The 6,307-nt window shown below is 36.2% G+C and overlaps 1 pseudogene across 1 annotated transcript; it reads left to right on the plus strand.

Annotated features, from left to right (window-relative positions):
- Window positions 1-1,711: 1,711 nt before the first annotated feature.
- On the plus strand, window positions 1,712-2,500 carry LOC121819193 (small ribosomal subunit protein eS1-like; annotated as a pseudogene). The gene has a single exon (XR_009599983.1). The product of XR_009599983.1 is annotated as a small ribosomal subunit protein eS1-like (transcript).
- The last annotated feature ends 3,807 nt before the right edge of the window (window positions 2,501-6,307 follow it).

The following is a 6,307-nucleotide window of genomic DNA, read 5'->3' on the forward strand; positions in this document are numbered from 1 at the left end:
TGCCGTTGCCTTAACAGGTTTCCCAGGTGGTGCAGTGGTCAAGAATCCGCCTGCCAATGCAGGAGGTGCAGGTTTGATCCCTGGGTCTGAAAGATCCACTGGAGAAGGAAATGGCAACCCACTCCAATATTCTTGCCTGAACAATTCCATGGACAGAGGAGCCTGGCCGGCCATAGTCCATGGGGTCACAAAGAGTCTAACGTGACTGAGAGACGGAGCACACACACAGAGCCCCTGGATAAATGTGTAACTATATGGTGCTGTCCTGTTAGCTGTGTGCACATTGCTGTACAGCATATCTCTAGAGTTTTTTCATCTTTCAGGACTGGAATTCTGTTGAATAGAAACCTCTCATTGTCCCCTTACCCTCATCAACTCCTGTCACCCTACTTTTTGCTTCTATGAATCTGACTGCTTTAGATACTTTATTTAAGTGAATCCAAGTATTTGTCCTTTAGTGATTGGCTTATTTCACTCAACATAATGTCCTCTAAATTCACATGTTGTAGCATATGACAGAATTTCCTTTTTTTTTTAAAGTCTTTATTGAATTTGTTACAATATTGCTTTCATGTTTTGGCATGTGGGATTTTAGCAACCCAACCAGGGATTGAAACTACATCCCCTGCTTTGGAAGGTAAGTCTTAACAACCAGAACACCAGAGAAGTCTCCAGAATTTCCTTTTTTTTAAGCCAATAATATTCCATTGTTTGGCTATACATCATTTTCTTTATCCATTCATTCATCTGTGGACTTTTAGGTTTTTTCCTATTTCTTCACTATTTGTGAATAATACTGCAATGAACATAGTGGCACAAATATCTCTATGAGATCCTGTTTTCAATTCTTTTGAATAAATCCCCAGATAAGATTTCTGAGGGACATCCATGCCATTTTCCATAGTGATTCTACCATTTTACATTCCCACCAACAGTGTACAAATATTCCAATTTCTTCACATCTTTACCAACATTTTTTTTTATAATGGCCATACTAACAAGTGTAAGGTGACATCTCATTGTAGTTTTGATGGCATTTCCTTGACGCTGAACATACTTTTATCCACTCATAGATGATTTTTATGTATTCCCTGGAGAAATATCTATTTATTAACTCCTTCACCCATTTTTAAGTTGGATTATTTGGGGTTTTGCTATTGACATGTAGGGGTTTTTCTTTTATTTTGGATATCATTTCCTTTTCAGATATGTGGTTTGCAAATATTTTCTCTCAGTCCATAGGTTACTTATCACTCTGCTGATTGTTTGCGGCACAAAAGCTTTCTATTTTGATGTGCCCCCATTCGTCTGTTTTTGCTTTTGTTTTCTATGCTTTTAGTGACATATCCAAGAAATTATTGTCAAGACCAGTGTTAGAAAGTTTCCCCCCGAAGTTTTCTCCCAGCAATTTTATTTCATTTCAAGTCTTATGTTTAAGTCTTTAACTCATTTTGTATTGATCTTTGTGGGTGTAAGTTAGGGGTCCAGTTTCAATTTTTTACATGTCCGTATCCAGTTTTCTCATCATTTTTTGAATAGACTATCTTTTCCCCATTATGTACCATATGTCTTGGCACCTCTGCCAGAGTTGATTTCAGTGTAAATACATGAGTTTATTTCTGGGTTCTCTATTCTATTCAGCTGGTCTATATGCCTTTCTTTATGCCAATACCATGCTATTTTGATTATTGTATTAATATTAATAGCTTTAATGGTTGACCCATTTTCTAAAAAGATTGGTATGATGTGAAAGCACCAGCTATGTTCAATATAAGGAATATTGGGAAAACGTTGGTCACGAGAACTCAAGGAACCAAAATCGCATCTGATGGCCTCAAAGGTCGTGTTTTTGAAGTGAGTCTTGCTGATCTGCAGAATGATGAAGTAGCATTTAGAAAATTCAAGCTAATTACTGAGGATGTTCAGGCAAAACTGCCTGACTAACTTTCATGGTATGGATCTTACCCGTGACAAAATGTGCTCCATGGTCAAAAATGGCAGACCATGATTGAAGCTCACGTAGACGTCAAGACTACCGATGGTTACTTGCTTCGTCTGTTCTGTGTGGGTTTTACTAAAAAGCGCAACAATCAGATTCGGAAGACCTCTTACGCCCAGCACCAGCAGGTGCGCCAGATCCGCAAGAAGATGATGGAGATCATGACCCGAGAGGTGCAGACCAACGACCTGAAAGAGGTGGTCAATAAACTGATTCCAGATAGCATTGGAAAAGACATAGAAAAGGCTTGCCAATCTATTTATCCACTCCATGATGTCTTCGTTAGAAAAGTAAAAATGCTGAAGAAGCCCAAATTTGAATTGGGAAAACTCATGGAGCTACATGGTGAAGGTAGTAGTTCTGGAAAAGCTACTGGGGATGAGACAGGTGCTAAAGTTGAACGAGCTGATGGATACGAGCCACCAGTCCAAGAATCGGTTTAAAATGCAGACTCTTAATGGTGACAAATAAAAGATCTTATTTGTGGTAAAAAAAAAAAAATATATTAATAGCTTTATAATATGTTTTGAAATGAAATGTGGGGTCTCCAGCTTTGTTCTTCTTTATCAAGATTGTTTCTGGCAATTTAGAGTCCTTTATGGTTCCATGTCAATTTCAAGATTTTTTTCAATTTTACTAAATAAATTGAATTTGTTGAGTCTGAAAGGAAGGACTTTTTAGGTCGCCTTAAATGACAGAAATAAAGTATAATTGCAGCATATGCTATTTTGTGTCATTTTCTCACACCACTAAACCTGTGGCAATTTTTTAACTGATTTCTATTGAAATAAAATGAAAAATAAAATTATAAGCTATTTATAAGAGTACAACATGATGATTTGACATAGCCATTGACATTTTGGTACGGACTGCACTGAATCTGTAGCTTGCTTTGGGTAGTATGGACATTTTAACCCTATTCATTCTTCCAATTCATGAAGCCAGGATATATTTTGGTTTATTTTTGTCTAACTTGTTTCAGCATTGTGTCATAATTTATTTATTTATTCTATTTCAGTAGTGTTTTTTTTCCAGATGCCTTGTTGTAATGAAAATTTTGAGTAACATCTTTCTGCATGTATTTTTTCTTTAATTTCTGATTACTTTTTATGATAGATTAAAAAATAAAGATGATTGTGTCAAAGGCTATAACTATATTTAAGATTTGATTAATAATGCCATATTGCTTTCCCAAAAGTCTTTTTCAAACTACATTTCTAGAAGTTAAGTACATGTTCATCTGCCTGTATTGTTTAAGCCATGGAGTTTTGAGGAACTGTATGTTGTTGTTTAGTCACCAAGTCACGTCCAATTCTTTTGCAACCCCATGGAGTATAACCTGCCAGGCTCCTCACTCCTTGGGATTTCCCAGGCAGAAATACTGGAGTACATTGCCATTTCCTGCTCCAGGGGATCTTCCCGACCTAGGGATAGAACCTGTGTCTCCTGCTTTGACAGGCAGATTATTCACCATTTGTCACCAGGAAAACCTGGACTGTATGTTAACTGCAATAAAACCTAGTATATCCTAAATTTTGCTATGATTTACAAAGTTTTCTGATTACAGCACCAAAATGATTAAAATTTGGGAAGCTTTTACATGATTTTGAAACTTTATGGCATAAGATAAAATCCAAATGTGAATCAGAAGCTTTGTATTGGAGAGCTAGCAGAAATTTTATAAAGATTTCAAATGTCTTTTGGGAATTCTGAAATGGAAACTCAGGAGACTTTTTGTGCAGCAGATGAAATGAAATTGGTTATGTCAAACAATATCACTGAGTGTTAAATTCTGCCAAGTAACTGGAAGGGAGGATTTACATGAAAAATATTATTTTGAATCCCATTTGAAATTCTAGAGCCTGAAGTAAAGATGATTCTGATTATTATGGGGTAGGCAGTATAACTTAATTGTTGATAATAGGCCCTTTACCAAAATTCTCAAATCCCAAAGTTTCTAAAAACCAAAAATACTATTTTACATTTGCCCTAAACTAATTGGGTAACAAATTCAGACTTGAAGTGAAATCAAACTACCTAAAGTCCTCATTTGTTCCACTCCATGTGAAGTAATAAATTTAAATCATATATATTTATTTCTTTGCTTATGGGGAGGTATCCAGACTCTGCTGAAAATGTTGTACAAATTTTGGTGAAGGGTCTCATTTACTTTTCTAAAATCTGAGTGATTCTGAATTATAAAGTGTATCAAACCTCATGAATTTCTGGTGAAGTATTACAGACTTGTGATAGTTAGGATTTTTTTTTTTTAATCTATATATTGTATGCCTCGTGGCTCGGTGGTAAATAATCCGCCTGCCAATGCAGGAAAGGAAATTTCAATCCCTGGGTGGGAAAGATCCCCTGGAGAAGGGCCAGGGGAGCTTGGCAGGCAAAAGTCCACGGGGTGGCAAGAGTCAGACACAACTTAGTGACTAAACGATAAACACCACCACTTTGTGCAGATTATACTGTGCTTTATCTTATCTTATAAAACTTATGATAAAGATATAGTGGTTATTTCCATTTTACAGATGAGAAAACAGACACAGAAAGGTGAAACAACTTACAAAGGGTAGAGCCTAAATCCATGTCACGGCTCCAGTCAGACGGCTGGACAAGCTCAGCTGGTTTTTCAATCAGAGTGCAAGGCTTACTTAGTACTAAAATCAGGCTAGTTTAATAACCACTCACTCTCAGTTTTGTCATTGTAGAATAAGAATAATATGACTGACTAGTCATATACCTGATTAGTACCTAGATTAAATAAAACATGTGAATCACTTAAGACAGTGGCACATAATACCTACTCAATATACTCAATATATGTGTGCTATTGTGGTATGTGTTGGTCACTGTAAACCAACCTGAACTATCAATCACGATGGGGACCTTGAAATACTTAGAAACAACTTAGAATTTGCATCAATAAAAAAGAAAATATCTATTTGGACTACCTAGGAAGACATCTTAAAAACATATAGTATATCCCTACAGTAGAAACTAACACAACATTGAAAGCACCTATAGGTTTAGTCACTCAATCACGTCCGACTGTTGTGACCCCGTGGACTGTAGCCTGCCAGGCTCCTCTGTCTGGGCTATGGTCTGACCTGTAGAACAGTATTTGACCCAAAGCGGGTAATCAATAAATATTTCCTGAAAGAACAAGGTTGTAAAGCTGTAAAGAGGCAACCACATGCTTCACACTCTGAAATGTTGATATATTATATGATGGTAGACAATAAAAATGTTAATGGGTTTATTGCCTTCCTGTAAACAAACAGTTAAGTCCGCAGTCTATATGTTATTAGTGTTGTGCTGAAGATCCTCCCATGCTTGTCTGGCAAGATGTCTGATAACGAATAAAAGAACTGAGTTTTACTTCTATTTCAATCCCTAGCTGACAGACTAGCCAATGTAGGGGAAGAGGGGCACTTAGGTGAGCAGAAATTGGTCAAATGAGGCTGGATTTTAAAGCTGATTTAAAGCTGATTGGAAAGCTCTGGGGTCTGACTAGGTTGTCCTTAAGAGATGAGTCAGGGGAATTTGATAGAAGAGTTGAAGTCATCTAGAAAACTCTAAGCTTTATGTTTATGCTATGTTGAAGGGAGACTGCTGAAAAGTAGTTATGCATGTTTTTTGGATAAAAGGACCTTGAAAAACTTTGAACCTTTAGAATTTAAGAAACCATAAGCTACTTAAGAAATATTTGATAATATATATGAATCATCTGATACTAGCATTAGTAACAAGTAGTATACCAAAACTGTAACATTATTTGTTTCACTTAATTTTATTGTGCTAGAAATATCACTTGTGGATTGTGATTAAAGATTTATAATAAAATTAGTATAGCTTTCCCTCCCTGAGAGCTATTTGCCCACCTCAGGCCACATCAATTTCTTTATCATTATCAATAGATTTATTGACAGCAAATAAATAGCCCATTTGGGGCGGGGTGGGGGGGGAGCAATAGTAGAACACCCGAAGTATGTCCTTCCAGTCCATGCCTGAAAAAGCTTCTACTTATATTTCAAGACGAGTATAGATCAACAAAATGAAAAGGTAACTTATAGAATGGGCGAAAATATTTGCAGACCAATATCTTATAAATGATTAATATCCAAAATATGTAAGGAACTCATACGACACAAAAAAAGCAAGAAAATATCTGATTTTAAAACAAGCGAAGGACATAAATATATATTTTTCCAAAGAAGACATACACATGGTCAATGGTATAAGTAGAGATACTTAACATCATTAATCATCAGAAAAATGCAAATCAAAGCCACATTGAGCTAT

Source organism: Ovis aries, chromosome 3 (genome assembly GCF_016772045.2).
Source record: "Ovis aries strain OAR_USU_Benz2616 breed Rambouillet chromosome 3, ARS-UI_Ramb_v3.0, whole genome shotgun sequence".
NCBI classification, from domain to species: domain Eukaryota; kingdom Metazoa; phylum Chordata; class Mammalia; order Artiodactyla; family Bovidae; genus Ovis; species Ovis aries.